The sequence below is a fragment of the Protopterus annectens genome, chromosome 1.part1 (genome assembly GCF_019279795.1).
Source record: "Protopterus annectens isolate FY-2018-M chromosome 1.part1, PAN1.0, whole genome shotgun sequence".
NCBI lineage: Eukaryota > Metazoa > Chordata > Ceratodontiformes > Protopteridae > Protopterus > Protopterus annectens.
Window position 1 is genome coordinate 1,369,204,124 of NC_056726.1, and position 20,574 is coordinate 1,369,224,697.

Sequence of the window (20,574 nt, forward strand, 5' to 3'; positions counted from 1 at the left end):
GTGCATTCTGCACCAACCAGCGCACCGTCGGGCAACGTGGAGCAACGTAGAGCAAAGTTGCCTAAACACAGCCACACCCCCTAGCCTGTCTGGACAGTAGTAAAATAAAAAGCAATGACAAGGCTTGAACCAGGGACACTGTGCACCATAATCAAAGCACTGAACCACTAACCCATGACGGCTTAGGATAAGCAGCCACTGTTAACATACATATACTTATAAATGGTAGCTTAACCATTGCTAAGCAGGTCTGCAGTCAGCCGAGAATTTTCAAAAACGGCCAATCACAAAAAAGTGTGGGAAATGCGGCATATTTAAGACCCATAGGCGGGAATACTTGCCATAACTGATTGTAGCTCCCATCTGCAGTTAGAATGGCTGGTGCTGGAGAGGGTACACACTTTTGAGCGCAACGCTGGGGCATCGAGGAGTCAAAATACATTGTTTGGCTCCTTGTCCACCATCATGGGACAAGACTCCTGCAGGGCCAGTTCCAAGGGACGGAGTACAAGGCAGAGGCTTGGAACCAGTTAGCTCATGATCTCACCAGTGCCACAGGCATTCCTCGGACTGGTGAGCAGGTCTGTCACCACCATGCAGACCTGAAGAGATGGAAGCAGGACCTACTGAACCGATGGATACAGGAGGCCCGTGGGATGCAAGATGCCCCACTACTGAGTAGGTAGCCACGGAATGCAGTATGTAAGACATGCTAATTTAGTCTATATAATGGATAGGTATGTCTCAATATCCCTTCATTTACTTCACAGATGCAGGTGTCCATGCTGTGAATCAGCAAGCCTATGCAGATAGGCTGCTAAGGCTGCACCACTAGGCAGGTTAGTAATTATTCTGCATGTATTGTTATATAAAATAGGTGAGAGAGCCTGAAAGAAAGTGTTGTAGCCCAATAATACAGCCATAAAATGCCCTGAATAATTCCTCTGCATGTACTGTTATATAAAATAAGTCAGAGAGTCAGAAAAAGAGTGTAGCAACCCATTAAAAAAGGTAAAATAAGTCCAGAATAATATCTCTGCATGTACTGTGATATAAAATAAGTGAGCGAGCCTGAAAAAGAGTGTTGTAACCTATTAATAAAGGTATAATATGTCTTGAATATGTCTTCCGTATGCACTGTCATATCAAATAAAGGAGAGAGCCTGTATAAAAGTGTGTAATGTAATTAATAAAAGTATAATACTTGGAGTGTGTCTGTGTCACTTACTTTGAAATGTTGTTGTACCTTTGCATTATACAAATAGTACTGTTGTAATAAGTGCTGTCAACCCACAGTTGAGCAGTCCCATATAAAGTGGATGATGGAAGTGCCAGTAGCTGTGAAGCATATATACAGTCCTCAACAGTCAGTTAATGGCTGGCATGCATAAGTAAATCTGGCACAGGAGTAGCTTGTTAATGTGTTCCCCAGAAATGTGAGTGTGCTACACGAAATGTAGGGTTCTGTAGAAATTTAACTGAAAATGTCACGTGAACACATCCAGATATGTAGATATAGAAATATAAATAAAATAAATAACTATGTAGCAGTAACATCTGTATCTTGGACAGTTAGTATGTCAGATATAGGTCAGGTATATAATGAACTAGTCAAACCCATTACACAACCTAATGCATGTTGCTAAGTGTAATAATACATGTAGGGGATATACACCTGCAGTCAATAGGAATGTAGTGTAGACTAAAAGTACTTATAAGATGTTAATTGAGGTTTCTTTCTACACCCTACTGTATGTGCATAGACAATGCAATTCCACACCTCAATGGGTATGTCTAATCTCAAAACATTTGTTGGGACATATGTCCTATTGCTCTATAAATATCTGCATTTACTTTGATGCATGTGCCCTGTTCAAACACCACAGTCTTGGTGGCTTGTTGCCACCAAACATCCCTGCATGCTGTTGGAATGTCCACTGTCATTCAATATATGCATGTGTTATGCTTGCTGTTCAACTGTTGGAACCTTGGTATGTTGTGTTAATGGGAATATTACTGCATGCTGTTACAACTAATTTGGAATGCTGTTGTTTATGTTGTAATTAAACACACCTAATCACAGAACGTATGGGAAAGCCGGCCCCAGCGGACCCACCTGTCCCTCCTCAACTGGCGATTACACCTGGCACCAGCAGGTCCGGTGCCCAGCCCGGGCTCCCCTCCTCCGTTGGTCCTATGCCACCTTCGGGTGGAAGCGCTGCAGGGGATGGGGCTCATCCCCCCCGTGCAAGCGTGGGTGGAGAAGGGCCACCTGTCACCCTCCGAAGGGTCTGGGCTGTGGTGCGTAGGAAGATCCAGCGTTCAGTCGCTCATCCCCTATGCCAGCTCAAGGCCAGAGTGGCGCGACTCATGGGTGAGCCTGCCCCTCCTAAGCAGCCCCCAGCACAGCCAACCTCGGGGCTGTGAAGGTGCAGTGGTGACTGCCCATGGATGGGGATCTCAGTTCCACTGTTACCATCTCTGGGCTCATGGGCTTGCGATTTCCAAACATGAGTCCCCGTCAATTGTGTTCACCCACGCCATGTGTCATACTCCGCCCCTGTATGCATCTTGTTTGTCTTGTCTGTTTACTTCCCCAACCTACCTCCCCAAATATACCTACTTCCTCTACCTCACTTCCCACTCTCACCTGAAAAAAAAAAAAAAGGGCAATCTGTTCCCACAAAAAAATGATGCCCCATACATAGCTGCCCATTTCGTACACATGTCCGCTGGACATGTAAACTAATAATTATAATTGGCAGTACAACAGACTTTGTTGTCCTCACCCCTCTCTCAGGGGTGGAAGGTTTCAAATTTCACTCCAAATTGATTGCATATGCACAGCTGTTGCTGGTAAAGAAATGGGCAGCCATGGACCTTCCCTACAACCGTCCTGCACATCCCGAGCTTGTTTCCCTACTGTCTTTCCCTCTTTGTGGCCCCTTTTTCACCACTTTCCTATCTCCCCATTTTCTTTTCTTTCAAAGAAATTAGCACGGGGTTAGCGAGAGTAAGCACTTTTAAGCAGTAGTTAGCGGGTTTGAGTGAGTGTGCGCATGTGTGTGCTTAGCTAAGCATCGCTAAGCATCACGTAAACTTACGCAAACCTGCTTACAACTGCTCAAAAATGCCTTAGTCACTTTGCATGGCAGGGCCCTTGTTCTGCTGAGCAGCAAAATAAAACAACTCTGTCAGTCTCGAACCCCAGACCTTGGACACACTAGACTACATAAAGTACTACTAGGCCACAGTAGATTTACAACATATTGGTGCTGTAATAAATATATCATGCATTACAATGAGTGAATGTAAAGGGAAAATAGGAAGGCCATAACACAAAGCTTGTTCTGTGGATCTTTACCAGCAATTGTTGTGGAATTGCATTACATGAGTGTGATATGAGAAGCAGCCATTCTAGCAGCAAATAATGTTACAGAGGCACTTTACAACCCCCACACAGTATCATAGCAGGACAAACACTGGCATATCTGATTAGGGCAGAGGCCATACTTCCTAACTGTGACTACTTTTCAGGGATGTCTCTGTGAAACATATTTTAGCTGTGTCCCTCTGAATCCCTCTGAATAGTACTGATGTCAGTCAGAAAGGTGGGGTATTACACAATGAATACTGACAATAATAACAGTAGACACCGCTTGTACTTCATAAAAGGTGTACTAATCCATATGTACTGCTTAACTCAACTCTACACTTACTGTCTCTAATATGTGTAAGGTGTACCTCACTTTTAACTACCTATCCCTGACTCCATGCAAAGATGTATCTGAGTGTTTCATAGGCCTGGCAGAGGCACAAATATACAGGCATATCAGCTATTCTGCTGTTACACACTCTGCAAATAGCTTTGGTAGGACTTCCACAAGCATACCCTTATGTAGGAGTACAACACAGAAATACCAAAGGATGTAGCCATGTACTGGTAGCAACTGACTGTAACAATGCCATTGTACCAGTGCTGAAAACACCTGTGGGTTGCACAGACAAAGGATAACAGTGTAACATCTGGCTACCATCTGGATAGGTTCACAGTTGTGAACTATGCAGACAGACCACCTGCCTTGATAAACTAACAGGTACACACCAATCCTTTAAGTCCAGTAAGATAACATTCACACAATAATACATAATGCTCTCTGTATGTCAGCACCCCCCCCCCCACAATTAAAATATACTTGTGTGTTTAGGGTCTACCAATAATGTAGGTAGGCATACTCAGTACTGGAATTGTCCAGTTTTCCTGAGAACCCTGTGCTAATGTCAACAATAAAAAACATAAACTCTGCAGAAGTGAGTACATTAATATTCACAGTATAACAGTTCACAAACAGTTCATGTGCCAAAAGAATACTTCTCAATAACTACTTTTGTATGGCAGTTAATTATATGAGTAGAAAAGAAACTACATAGTCACATATATCTTGTGTAAGCATTTGTAGGCGTGAGTTAAACTCTACACTGATAGCTCTGTACTGGAAGTGGCAACAGTCAGGTCTGAGTACAACATGTACATCACTGTCTACATCTCTAGCTTCAGATATAAGAACTATACCAACCTTCTGACTTACACAACAGTGTCCACAGCAAACAAGCATGGGCCCCACTCTGGAAATCTGAAAGGGCTATGCCTACATACTTTAGCAATTTATAGCATTGGGTTGCTATGACAGTGAGTACTGCAATTACCACACAGCAGGCTGTATGCATTTACCAAATGCTGAGCACCAATTGGTGCAGAGGGCATTACATGCACATGCGCAGATACCTATAAAAGCAGACTGTACTTGCTCTCCCCACATGCAATCATTACATTGCACATGTCAGAGACTATATAACTCCTGGAGAGTAGTGAAAAAAAATTATTACTTAATAAAAAAAGATTTAATTAAGTAAAACAAATATATATTACTAACCAAAAATATTAATTAAGAAAACAAATAATTAATAACCAAAAATAAAAATTAATTAAAAAAAACTTTGCTAAATTAATAAAAAAATAAAAATAAAACAAAAAGTTGTCAAAGCATACACAGACGGACAGGAAAGTGACAAACAGGTATGTAACAGATATGTAGTTACCGGCAAGTAGTAGATGTTTATGAAGAGTACTGTACATACTCTGAAACATGCATATGTGGCAGTAGTATGTATGTATGCACTGATGCCATGCATAACTACTGCCATGGACAAATTAGTGTGTAGCTGTGTGCAGTGAGACATAACTGTGACATATGTAGCTCAGCATTATATGTCAAACATCTACAGTACTGCGTATAATGGCAGTTTGAGGGAGTAGTGCAAACACCTATATAAACTTGGATGTGACAGAGTAAGACATGCATGATAATCATATAATGTGTAGCTTAGTATTGGCAACTGCTGTACCAGGCTAGTATAGTAATGTTGCATTTGCAGCTATATATACTTCCTGTAATATTACTGTATGCACACATGTGACAACTGTTCATGTTGTAGCAAGGCCCAACAGGTCATCCGTGAGGTGTACGGACTTACAACAGTGTGGACCTTGTGTGTGTATGGCACACACATATGGAGAGATATTTATGTGTCCGATATATTAGCATCTTAACATGTGCATAGAGCAAGGGACATACTGCAGCTGTTTGTGAAGGGTGGACATTTATATGTTGGTGCAGGTTGTTATGTGCATATTTATATGTAGGTTGTAGTGTGTGGCAAACAAGACAGCATACAGTGCTGTCATATGACATATGGTGTTTAAACGCTGTGGGTATGCTTTGTTAGGTTTTTACCCTTCCAGACAGGGGGTCCTGCTAAAGATACATGGGCTGAGAATACCTTCCATGCATTCTGCACAAGACTGTGCAATATTATTACATAACTGTATCCCTCTCAACCTTTGCATAATTGATATTCCCACCATGAAAGGTGGACTGTATATGTGCCTATATGTATATCTATATGTACACCATTGAATGTTTATATGTACGCTCAAGCTCAATGTTGTAAATGTATTGCCATCCCTTTTGTTAAAAACCCTGTACCCATGAACTACCACATAGGTGGTAGTCTACTCGACACCAAAAGTGTGATAAGAGACCACGGGACACAGGTGGACACTAGTGTCCCTTTTGATAATCACAGTGCCACACTAGTCATGTAAACTGTGTACGGTCCACTTGTCATCAGAAAAGGTGTGTCATCCATGGAAAAAGAAGTCAGTGTTCCCCTCTACTCATCAGTCATAAAACCCATCATAGAGTACAATGGTATGTACCTCAGAAGATATCTACAGCAACTGTAGACGCCAGACTCAAACAGATGCCCTATGCAAACTGTCTTACAAAACCACAGCTACACGGTGTTGCATACCGCCTACCCAGAGGCAACCTCTGCCTAACATACAAAGTTATGCCAAACCCACAGGTGTTGGACATGCTCCATATAAACAGATTAAAATCCATACAAGCTACACACTGTACTGATCTAAACCTTGTAAAGTCAAAAAGCAGAACATGCTGGAGTGGTACATAATCATCTCAGACACATACCATACTATGGAACTAACTACCTATCAATAGCAAATAAATGTCCTCATTAGCAGTTGTCATGAATAATCATGATGATTGGATGTGAGATAGAAAATACAACCCGGGAATCACCTCTGTGGCTCTGCATGACAGGGGCACATGAACTTAAATTACATGGGTGTTGAAGGCCAGGGTACCATAAGGCTAGGCTTCCATAGGCCCTACGCCTAATAGCCTATTAGCTACCTAGGACCCGATACACACACGCTTGTACTTGTTGCATTACTTGCTATGTGAGGTTGACTGACTGTGATGGTGAATGTGTAGGTGAATGTGTCAAAGTTGTGTATATGTATGATAACCTAGTGGGCAACTGTTTATATCATGGTATGTAGTGTTGTAGCTCTGATCCCAGCAAAAGATATGTATGCTATTGCTAGGCAGGAAATGCAGTATGGCATACAGTGTGACATAGTCCCATGGTGTTGACTGGAGTGTGCCATTGTAGGTTAAAGCAGTACATGTATGCTTATTGATTGTTAACACTAGTGAATACAAATCCCATATGAACTGTAGTACTACCTGAAGCTGTAGGCCTAAACAGCACAGTATGGTGTATATCCACATTGCTTGGAAACACTGTTTTGTTTGTTACCTGTAGTCCTCACACATTACATACCTCAGGCATAAGGTTTTGTAAGTGCTGACACACAGTACTGTATGGTACACAGGTAAAACTCATCTGGGTTGCCATACCTTTGTGTCTTGTAGGTATGTCTGATGTGTGTGTGGGTATGCCTGTAACATGGCCTCGGTGGTATGTGTGTCACAGGATATAAGTGCATATCTAGCAACATGTATGGTGTAGTACAGAAGTATGCCACCTATATTGATGAATGTGCACATATGTTACTTAGGGGCTTGCTATCAAAAAGTAGCGTGGTGTACTGGTAGTACTGTAACTGTACTTTACAGTCATTTCAATGGATGACAAATGTCTGTATGTATTAGCTTCATATATACCTCCTGTGGCTAGGTGGTGCATTGTGTCACATACAGTGTGCCATGTACTGTTGTATAGTCTTGCATACTGGTTTCACTTTGTTGCTGTGCAGAACATGGTTTGGTACATAGTATGTGCCAGGCAGTGTCAGGCAGTTGTGGACTGAGCAGTGATATGTTGTATTAAAAGTGTGTATCTACTGACAGCCAATAGGTTGCTATATATGGCATTTCATTGATGTCTGTACTTTGGAATGTTAAGTGTGCCACATGACTTGCTCACAATTATTGTTTTATTGTCTTCCAGGGACATGTCTCACAATCGAAAACTCGCGTATTCCCCTGAAGAGGAGGAAGTCATCCTAGATGCCCTAATACAACATCACAACCTGCTGTTCTCCAGAACCAGCCAGGACCAGCATGGGCGCACTGCACTGTGGCAGGATGTTGTCCATCAGGTGAATGATGTAGGCATGCATAACTGGACTTATGAGCAGGTACGCCATCACTGCAGTGATTTAATCAGACATGTCCGGCAGCATGCCTCCGATGTCTGCAGACAACAGCCTGCCACAGGTGGTGGTGCAGCAACACATCTACCCCTCACCAGAGTGGAAGAGCTGCTCCTCAGCATGGTGGCTCCTGGCCAACCACTACAACAGACATGTGTCATCATGGAGGCCGGAGTCACCCAGCACGTCGACTCAGAGCGTGCAGGTAACATGGCATATCTGTAGACTACTGTTAGCTCGAATTTTTAGAACATGCATTTATCAGATGTGTACTGTGTGTTTAGAAGATGTGGAGCCTGGTGTCATGCAATACTGATAATTTGGTACATAATCTGTATGCCTGTGACTGTCACCTGTTGTACTACTGTAAAATTGCAAACTCACAGCAGCAATGCCATAGTTGTTGACACTGACAAACTGTCTCATATCCTTGTAGGTCCCTCTGGTTTGATAGCAAGACAGCAGACCCATGCTGGTGAGTGTTATACATTTGATATAGCATATAACCCGTGCATGTCATAGGAGAGTTGTAGGCCATATACACATGTAAAACACCTACACATAATGCATGCTCTGTATGTTCTCTGTGGGACTATGCACATCCCAGTAACATGAGTAGCTGTCTCAAACACATGCAATACACAGAGCATCCCAACCAATTGTGGTACACTCTAGTGGACATTGTATAGGCAGAGTCAATACACATGCACACAACATACACCACTGTGTGATATGCAGTAAGTGTTAATATGATACACGTGACGTATGTAGACACCTGCTGTAAGGTCAGACTCCAGTATCCCAAATGTCATCAACACAGCACACATACTATACTTGAGGGGTAGAGGCCTATCATGGGGCAGTGCGACACGCTTCAACACACAACACATTCATGTTAGGCAATGCTCCCTATTGAACACCTTACATACCCATGTAACAACTGGCTGTGAAATGGTTAATGTAGCCACAGTGGTGCAGGTCAGGTACAGCAAGATAGTTGCCAGTGTGGAATACATTAGTGGCCTTGATTGAACACATGATGCTGCCTGATGATGGCTCATGGTACTACACTACATCCAGTTACAGTAACTACAGTACTACACATAGCATTCATTGCTATACACCTGATAGTTGTGTGCATCCGACCATGGTATGTATACCTATGAGTGATGGTGCACAGGACATTGGAAAGCATTTTATACTTGCACAGCAATGCTGTGTCCATGTACAAATTGTGTTCCAGGGTGAGGCCAATCATTGAACAACACACATGCATCAAAGACATGTATACTGTTATCAACAAGGGCTCTCTACACTTGCACTGCATGCTGTTGAGCAACACACATCCTGCATGCTGACACGTGTGATAGGACACTTTGGCTTGTGATACTGTACTCCACCATCAGCCACTGAGTATGTTCTGTATTGCTGTTGGTGTGTGTGTGTGTGTGTGTGTGTGTGTGTGTGTGTGTGTGTGTGTGTGTGTGTGTGTCAACTTGACTGAGTAGTGTATTTGTGTGCATGTGTGCATGTATTCATGTGTGCAGGTGTGCATGTGTTCATGTGTTCATGTGTTCATGTGTTCATGTGTTAATGTATGCATGTGTTCATGTGTGCATGTGTGCATGTGCTCATGTGTGCTAACATCCTGTACAGATTGTAAAATGTGTTTCCTGTCTTCCTCTCACAGGTGCTGAGGTTTTGTTGGAAGAGTGCACAGGGAACCTGAAGTCACTGCCACAAATAGTGGACATGATGATACATGTGATGTGACACAGACAGGTTTGACAGGGACTGTCGTTGGTCCACCAATCGACAGTACACAGCTTTCCACCCCATCTATGTGCACATTCGTACTGCCAAAACATCCCTCAACACCAATGGCCTTAACTGAGGAACAGCATACAGTAGGCATTGACCAGGATAGTGTGGTATCTATGGCACATGCAACCCCTCACAGCAGCCATACCCAGACACCTGGAATGGTATCACATAGGCAGATGTCCAGGGTTCCTAATGGGAGCACTGCTGGTCATAATGCCCCTGGCAGACGTGCCCCCACAGGTCTCACAACCTCAGGTATGTTCCGGGCTGTAATGCAGGCACAGGCACATATGGAACGGTACACCAGGCAGGGACTAAAGGCGCAGAGGGCCCATAACACCACTATCAATGACAGTATCCGTGACCTTGCTGGTGCCATCCGTAATTACACCGAGGTCATTGATAGACATTGGGGGGAGACACTAGATGTCCTCCGCAATGTAATGTCCATGTGCCAGGACAGTGCAGGATGGCTGAGACATCAACGTGGACGTATGCCAGCAACATTATCAGCTGGCAGTCATTGCGGATGACACCCAAGTCCCAGCCGCTCCCGTAGTGGCAGTACCAGCCCCAGCAGTGTTGAGGCTGGGCTGTCAATAGACCATCCTAGATGACCATGTGCACGTGGCTCTGGCCAGTCCCAGCAAGGACATGGGTCGAGCCGACATCCCTCTGCCTCTGATGATAGTACCCAGTCTGGCTTAGTACCCGATACTGTCCATGACACCCCTGCCAGGCACAGGTACTGGGTCCATGGTCGGAGACAGTGATCTGTACAGCCTGGCAGGTACAGTCTGTGGCTGTCCCACAACCTCCTGTATTTGGCAGCCACATGGTGGAACTGTGTGCATGCAGACACACACATAAACCAAACACCTAGGGCTAACACATACACACACACATTACATCAACATTGACCCATGCTGTACTGTTGTCCCTCACACACACACACACACACACACACACACACACACACACACACACACACACACACACACACACATACACGTTGATTGGATGGGTCATTGTCGGGCTCTGGCAAACTAACAACACACCCTGTGCATATGATGAAACTGTGCCACCTCCTGTCATCTGTAACATTGATGCAGGAACAGGCTAACATGGTGCTGATGCACAGGGTGACTTTCCAGCAGTGTAGCAATGTCAGCATGTTGTCAACAGTAAAGTGTAATGATATCCTTGTAGGTACAGATGAGCAGGCATGAAGCATTTAAGCTATGATTATCAAAGTAGTATTGTTTACACCAGTGTTATTTCCAAAAATGTATTGTCCACCCATGTGCCACTTGGCTGATGTGTGTAGGTTTGGCAGCATGTGTTGGTGAGTGGACAGTACGTGTGTGATGTGTGCAGTACAGATTTGCAGGTGTACATTTGTGAACATGGTGGAGGTGCACTGTCTGTATGTACGTACATAGTGGACACATGGGAAGGGTGACATGCCCTGTATTAACCCAGTGTTAACACTTCATATTTCCTATTGGTGGCCAATATGCATTTTACTACACATATGTTTTAACTTGGTTACACATGTGTGTATGACATGGTTTGACACTATGCTATGGGTGATACTGTTAATATCGGTCATTGGTTTGCATTCTGGTAGTATACACAACCTCAACAGCCTGACTATAACCAATCATTAGATGATGTCTTGACAACTGACACACAGATGTAGGATACACAGTAGCATTTGAATCCTTCTGGTACTATACTATACCAGTAACCAGTGGTATTGACCACCACCCATTCCTGGGACCACTCCTGTTTGGCATGTAGCCATCCTAGGTACAAGCAAACACACTAGGGATATGTCTGTCCACATCTGGTAATGCATACAGTGGCCTACAATGCATTCTCCAGATGAGACACTTATCCTCCACAAGGGTATCATACAGACAGATACCTGTTGACCAACCCATGCTGTAAAGCTATAAGCCAACTATAGCATAGTCATCCACATTTACTAAACATAGTATCCTGAGAGTACCACATAGGTAGTAGCCCACAACATGTAGCAGGGGTACCGATGTGTACAAACAGCCACATGTTATGTCATCTGTCCTTTGGTATTCACATTTCCAAAGGTATTCTGATGTCCCTCAGTGTATCACATAAGCAATAAGGGTCTGTATGAATATTCGCAAAGTTGTTGTACACCTATAATGAATGCCCATTATTGACAGACTGTGTTGTGTTTGAACATGTCTGAAATATACCCCAGGCATGAACCCTCGCTCACACTATTTTATAGAAACTGTCATGGGTGTGTATGACACAGATGACCTAGGCCACAGATCACTACAGGGGCTGGCCTTGTCACATACATACATATGTGACCTAAGGTCTGAGAAGCAGCAGCACAAACTGTCAATGGTAACAGATGTATTCATGTAGAAAGCAGGCTTCACACCTATGAACTAATTGAGGTCACATGTACATATATGTATTTGCCACAGAGATACCTGAAGTGTGCAATGCACATACTGTTGTTTTACTGATATGTCATACAGTAGTAAAAGCAAAACCCACAACACATTGACCAACAGAAACACATGCACACAGTCAGTAATTGCAGGATTCAAACCCCTACCAAACTATGTTATGATTCTAGAGAGATGCATTTACACAACATGCTATATGCTTTATGGGGATTTTTTCTTTCCACTGCTGTACTTGTGGGATACTGACATCATCAGACTTGCCAAAGAGGAATTTACCTCTTTTCATGTGTTTTCCTAGTCTCCAAAAAGGGCACTGCTCTCAAAGGAAATTACACTCATACACCCCCCGCACTTGCAGGATTCAAACCCCTACCTAACTATGTTATGATTCTAAAGAGATACGCATTTACATGATGCGCTATATGCTTTACTGGGAGCTATTTTTCCACTGCTGTATTTGTGAGATACTGACATCATCAGACTTGCCAAAGAGGAATTTACCTCTTTTCATGTGTTTTCCTAGTCTCCAAAAAGGGCACTCCTCTCAAAGGAAATCATACACACACATACACCTCCCCACACACAGCAATTGCCAGATTCAAACTCCTACCTCATTATGTTATGAAAGAGATATGCATTAGCACAACACACTATATGCTTTACTGGAGAATTTTGTTTCCACTGCTGTATTTGTGGGATACTGACATCATCAGACTTGCCAAAGAGGAATTTACCTCTTTTCATGTGTTTTCCTAGTCTCCAAAAAGGGCACTTCTCTCAAAGGCAATCACACACACACACATACACCCCAACACACAGTGAGCAATTGCAGCATTCAAACCCCTACCTAATTATGTTATGATACTAGACAGATTCGCATTAACACGACATGCTATATGCTTTACTGGGTGGTTTCTTTTCTCCTGCTATATTTTTAGGATGCTGACATCATCAGACTGGACATGGTAAGGTGTGTGCACTTTGTTTTATGCACTCCCAGGAATAAACCATGTGGGACAGCAGGTGTTAACAGCTTGAACAGGACTCCACAATTCTTAGCTTGTGTGATCTATCTGTGGACCATTTGCCATTCCATCATATGACAATACATATTTATGCACAGATTGTTGATTTTGTGGATACGACATGTGTCTGGGATGTTGATACAGGGCTGTTCAAAGTCTATGTGGGACGTGTGTAGCTCCTTTCAGTGATGTATGTCCTCGGTGGCTGCCTTGCAAAGAGTCTAGCAGGTTTGGGAACCATAATCTGCCCATGAACAAACCAAAGTTGGTAGGGTTGTGTGTTTGTCAGCTTCCAGTAGCTCTGTTTATGACTTCAATCATGATGGACTCCATGGCCTTGCAGATCAGACTTCATAGGCTTATATGACTATAGTTCCCATGGTCTGTTGTGCACCAACACTTGTGGGGTGTGCCATATGTTGCTGTAACCCATTCAACAGTTTCAGATCCTGTAGAGAGGGTGAGGCTCAACAGACTGTTCAGGTGCAGGGTCTGTTTGTTCTGCAGTCCACTTATGACACATATAGGGAAACAATGTAATCCAATTGATGTCATGTTTTCGTCTTTGGAAGGAGCTGTTTACCCATTCTACATGTGATATCTCCTGGTATGATGATAGGGCCTTTTGTCAGTGGGAGGTGGGTATTTATGTATGGGCCTGTCTGACAGGATGTTGGCATTGTCAGTCAAGGTACAGTTGGCCCTGACTCAGGACATATATGAGTGTACATTGCTTTTTATGACATAGCTGAAGGAAGTGTCATGGTTCTGTCTGGACTCATTCGCAGATAATCTTTCCAAAACACCGACAAACCTGAGCACTAAACCCCTGTTATACTCTTTTACACACCTAACACCCTACTGATCCTTTTTGATTAGTCAACAGAGTATTTCATCATAATATCCTGGCTTGTCCAAAGGTCGGTTTCATGTGTACTCTCCAGTCCATCTGGTGAATATGGGAATTTTGAGGCAATGTTACAACTGCCTTATGTACACAGACAACCCTCTCCTCCTCCCAACAAACTCAGATATATGTGAGAGATGCAACTATATAGACAAACAGGAGGCTGAGCTCTATCGACCCATGACTGGCACAGTCTATCAGGTGGTGAAGGTAACCACACACACACCACAAATCCAGTCTCACATAGACCTATAGCAACAGCAAACTAAACACATTACCACACAAAAATATACTCGGAAGCTCTAAATAAAATCTGCCTAAGCAGCAGAGACCTCCAAAGCAGACACCCAAACAACTGCTACCCCACAACAATACCCACATATCACATAGTTCACAAAGTCAGTGTGCCACACGGTCACTGCCCTTAGGGCTAAACAACACGCCTAATACACTTGTAATAGGTGACTCTATTGTCAGACACACCGACGTCCCACTCACCAGGCTGAACAAGGAGAGGGTCACTTTGAGCTGTCTGTCGGGTGCCAGGATCCGCCACATAACACATGCACTCAGGTCACTCCAAAGCAAGTACAAATATGGCTCCATCATTGTCCATGCTGCTGAGAATGACCTCAGACGTTCCTCCCTGGACTAAATGACAAGAGACATAGAGGAGCTCTCTGATCATGCAGCACAGGCCAGTATGACCCTGACATTGTGTAACATCTTACCCTCACCAAGAATGATGGCACAGTATACAGACAAAATGGTCAATTTTAACAGTTGTCTAACATATTGGTGTCATTCAAAGGGGATCCAGTGTCTGTCAGCCTGGGATGACATGCTCGACACGTTGCTTCACTAGGGACAGCTTGCACCTGTCACCCCTGGACTTTCGAATACTGGCTAAGGCTCTTGCCACCCCCATAGTGCCTTTTTTAGGCAAGGCTCAAAAGACAAACCCACCTCCATATACAATACAAGGTAAAAGAAACTAAGGGTAATGCTGCTCAACACCAGATGTCTAAACCTCAAAACACATGCACTCAAGGCTCTCCTCAGTATGGAAAATGTCGATATCTGTGCAGTAACAGACACCTGGTTCAGGCTCCCCAAAGCACTCCAGCACTACCAGGTCATACTTCATACCATGCTTTTCAGCCACATAACTCGGACCGACCAACATAAATAGGGGGAGTATCCATATACATCACAGATACACACACCTCCAGGTTAGTAGCACTGCACGAAGCATCGGAGACCATACATGTGCAACTAACAGTGGGCAAAACTGCCTTTCAGTTTGTAGCCTGCTACAGACCACCCTCCCAAACTCAGGAACCCCACTCGGCTTTCCTGAGAACACTGGGGAATATGAAGGTCTCTCCAAATGCCATTATATTGGGTGACTTCAACTACCCAAACATTGACTGGGAATACTACTCAAGCCCCAACACCCTCGCCCAATGGTTGCTAGAATTTATAAACTCAAATGCTATGTCACAACTGGTCACCACACCCACAAGAGGGGAAAACATATTGGTCCTGATCATCACCAACATGGGGATTCTATGTTCCACACCAGAGGTATAACCCTCATTGGTAAGGTCAGACCATACATTTATCTCACTGGACATCCATATCCTGTCCCCACCCCCATCCTAGGTAATCTTGGTGAAGAACTTTTCAGAAGCAGACGTCAAACTTCTCAAAACCGAGGTGGTATCCTTCAAAGACCCTGGGACAGTGGTAAATACGGCTCAGACCGCAGAATCCTTTACAAACGCTTTCTATGGACACCTACTGGAATCCATGGATTGTGCTATCCCAAATAAAAACAAGATTCACTCCTCCAAAGGCAGGGGACCTGTCTGGTGGGCCCCGGACATAAATAAGCTATACAACGAAAAGAGGAGGCTACTACATGACAGAGCGCAATCCCAAAAAGGGAAGGCATCTCTGATCAGTACTAGCAAGAAGCTATGATCACTCATGAATTAATCTAAGGCCTGCTTCGAAAGGAAAATTGCACCAGACACTAAGGACAATCACAAGGCCTTCTTTAGTTATGTCAGGAACCTGGGTGGCAACTCCCAGATATGCTGTGAGTTAGTGCAAAATGACAAAAAATACACTGAACCCACAGACATTGCCAACATCCTGGCAAACAGGTTCAGTGCAAATGTCTCCCCCCCATCCCCCTAAAGAGCAAATGTCCATCCCAACAGAGTGTAGCCTCCCTGACATTACAGATGAACAGGTCAGAGCTGCCCTCTCCAAAGCAGACAACACAGCATCAATGGGACCAAACGGTGTCCCGGCCTGCGTCTTACACGAGCTTCATGAAGAACTTAACCCTCACATTAAGTCACTATTCAATATCAGACTTACTACAGGATATGTACCCAAGGAATGGCATACAGCAACAGTGGTCCCGGTCCACAAAGGTGGTGGCACAATGGACCACGGACACTATCGCCCTATAAGCCTAACTAGCCTGGTCTGCAAAGCTATGGAGCATATCATCATGGAACTCATACACAAAGACATTGGGAAACTACAGACACTGGATCCTACCCAATTCGGCTTTGTTGAGGGCAGAAATTGCCTCTTGAACCTGGTCGACTTCTTTAAACAGTTACCAGGTCCATAGATGTAGGGAAGGTAGTCCACACAGCCTACCTGGACCTCGCAAAACCCTTCGACACAATACCCCACTCGGGCATCATAAATAAGCTCACCAGCTTAGATAACAACACATATGTCACAAGATGGATTGCAAACTGGATCAGGGATTGCACCCACATGGTCAGTATTGCAGGTGCCATGTCTGACTCTACACCAGTTACAAGTGGCATCCCACAAGGCTCAGTCCTGGGACCTCTCTTGTTCAGTATATATTTCTCTGACGTACAGGCTAACACAGGAGGACTATGGCTGACCAAGTTTGCAGATGACTCCAAACTGGGTGCCATAATCGACTCTCCAGCTGGCACAAGCATCCTCCAAAAGGGTCTCACAGAGATGGATAACTGGTGCCAGAGCCATGGCCTACAGCTAAATGCCATTAAATGCATAGTCATCCCCTTTGGGAATAACAAAGTGCCCACACATTACCACATAGGTGGTAATCCATTAAGTACGGAAGAAGTTTTTAGGGATTTGGGGACCCGAGTAGATAGTAATCTCGCCTTTGACAATCACATTGCCAAAGTGGTTAGACAGACCTTCTATATAGCCCACCTTATCCCAAAAGGTTTCACATCTAGATCAAGTGTGGTCATTGTGCCCCTATACTCATCAGGCCCATGATTGGATACAATGCCCCATTTGGGATGTACCTTACCCAACACCTGCAGCAACTGTAATGGCCACAAAAGTACCTCACCAAGTGGATCTAGGGACTCACACAGATGCCCTGCGCAGTTCGGCTAAAGTAACTCCAGCTCTACTCAGTTGCTTACCGCCTATTCAGATGCGATCTGTGCCTGATGTTTAAAGCTATGTCCAACCCAGAATTAATGGACATGCTCCACCTCAGGATATCCGAATCCCTTACAGCTACATGCTCCAGGGACTTAAACCTCAGCACAGATATTAATAGGACATGCTGGAGGGAAAGATTCATATCCCAGAGGCTCCCCTCACTCTGGAATCAGATCCCAGTCCCGCATAGGCAGAGCCCCTCACTGACCCTCTACAGGAGAAATCTTGACGAGTGGATGGGTGTTCGTATGTTTACCCCGGGAGCTCTTCTGGGTCCCTGCTAGACAGAGGCACAATAAACTAACCATACAAGGGCTATCTTGTGTGACCTACTATTCACAGGCACAGTCTACTAATCTAACAGGGTTGTGAAAGCCAAACTCTGGCTAGGTTTATAAATGCCCTAGGGCAGATAGCCTAGTATCAACCTATGAACCTATGATAATGTTTGGAGTGCACATTGTTTATTGATGATACTGATTGCAGAGTTTTTATCTTCTTTGCTTTCCCACTTTCTATGAACAACAACCTAAGTATCTGTAGTACATATTTGATTATGACAGGGTTCCAATATATTATATATGTGTCTGTTGTCATATAACTGTGTGCACAGGGGGATTGGTGAATAGTGAGAGGTTCCTGGGTTAACACATGCAACTGCCGGATATGTGTGGCCCATTGCTGTACTCAGACATGGCCTAAGTGTGTGAGCATGCCCAGTGTGACCTTTCAGTATGTTGCTGTCTGAAGTCCATTACATTTGTTAATGTGTGTGAACATGACCAATATTAACATTTATACTATATGTGTGTTGAAAATCAGGTTCTCTTTTTACTGCAGGGCTCACCTTTGTGTCACAACTAGACAGGGATTATGCTGTGCCTGCAGGGTTTCCATGAGATACTTTGCATAGACTTATCAACATTTCTTCATAGAGGCTGACTAGTGAAATACTGTCATGGTTTTGTGGTTCAGTACTATGACTATAGTGCACAGTATCCTGGGTTCCAGGCCTGTCACTGCTTTATATTTTCATACTGAGCAGACCAGACTGCTTAAGGGCCAGTAGAGCAAATATGAGCATGTTTACCTGCTTTTGCTCAAGTATGCCCAACTTTGACCAAGCTTGTCCAACATTGCTCAACGTTAACCAACATTGCTGAATGTTGCCCAAGATTGCTCAACATTGACCAAAGTTGTGCTAGTTAGTGTGTGCAATTTTGTTTACATATACTAAATAGTGGTAAAAGCTGTTTAGCACTGCTTTATATTGCTTAACACAAGGCAATCATGCCTCAGGTGGTGCTGCAGGGCTGCCTATGTCGGATACACATACTACACTCCCTATACATGTTTGAAAACAGGTAGTGTCAATTAGGCATCCCTTTTACTATATGTGCGAGTCAGAGAGAGGTATCATTTCCAGGGTTCCTACTGAACTAGTGTATGTGCTATGCATTGCCTCTTTGCCAAGGCCAAAGCATACTGGACATGCCTCCTTCTGCCTACAGAGGCAGGCTCAGGTTGTTCCTCCTCCGAATCACGCTCTGCCTGTGATGGCCTTGGCAATGGTGGAGGGCTGTTTGGCCCGGGCCTATGCTGCTCCTGCTGCAGCTATTTTCGCAGGATCATATTATGTAGCATAGCACATACCATGACAATTTGGGTACATGTAGATGGTGAGTACTGCAAGGCTCCACCAGATGTGCTCAGGCACTGGAACCGTGACTTGAGCAGTCCAAACACATGCTCGATTACATTTCGTGTTTGTGCGAGTGCCTCATTATGGCGTTCCTGTTCAGGTGTGTGTGTATTTCTGATGGGTGTCATCAGCCATGGCTCCAGTGCATAGCCAGCACCCCCTGTGTCAGATGCCAGATATGGGAATCATGGTAGCTTCCAGGGCAGCCAGCACACACATTCAGTATTATGTCCTGGGCATCACACATGACCTGGCAGTTGATGGCGGGGAAGCCCTTGCGGTTAAAGTAGACCCTACCCCACTCACAGGCTGGTGCTTTGATGCATATGTGCATGCAATCTATTGCACCCACTACCTCAGGGTATTCCACTATTTGCTGGAAGAGACGCATATTGCTGGCCAACACCTTACGGGAATTGGGGAAATATACATGATTACCGACATGTGCTGACATGGCATCCAGGAACTGGTACAGTACCCTGGATGCTCATGCCTGTGATATCACCATCATATCACCAGTTGGTCTCTGGAAGGTACCTGTTGCTAATATTCTTAGGCCAACACATACCTTGGTTTCCACTGGGATGGGTTCTCCTCTGTTGGTTCTGTGTGTGAGGCATGGCCTGCACAGCTCAACAATTTGCTGCATGAGGTCTCTGTCCACTCTATAGCGCTCCACTATCTCCAACTCATGTAGACCCTGATAGGTTAACCTGGGCCTGTACGCTCTTCTCCGTCTCCTCACTGTGGGTTGTCCAGCAGCATTCTCATTGTCACCACCCTCAGCATGTTGCATATGTCGCCTTATAACAGCAATGGCAGCCCCTAACATTTTTTGTCTCAGTAAAGCTTTTTAAGTCTTCACTTCTCTTAGTTTGCTGCAGTGTTGCAGTGTCTCTGGTGGAAAGTTGTTTGCAGAGTTTTAAGTGCTGTGCTGGGCTGGGCTAGTGTACTGCCTGTGTAATTGCTTGATTCTGATTGTTTTCACCTACTAGCTCTGCTAGTACTCCCTGGTTAACTTTCTACTATTTGTTGTGCTTCCTTTTCCCTTTCTGTTTCCTCAGGGGGGCAGTGCCGTGCACACAAGCGCAAACATGATCACACCAGCTCACAAG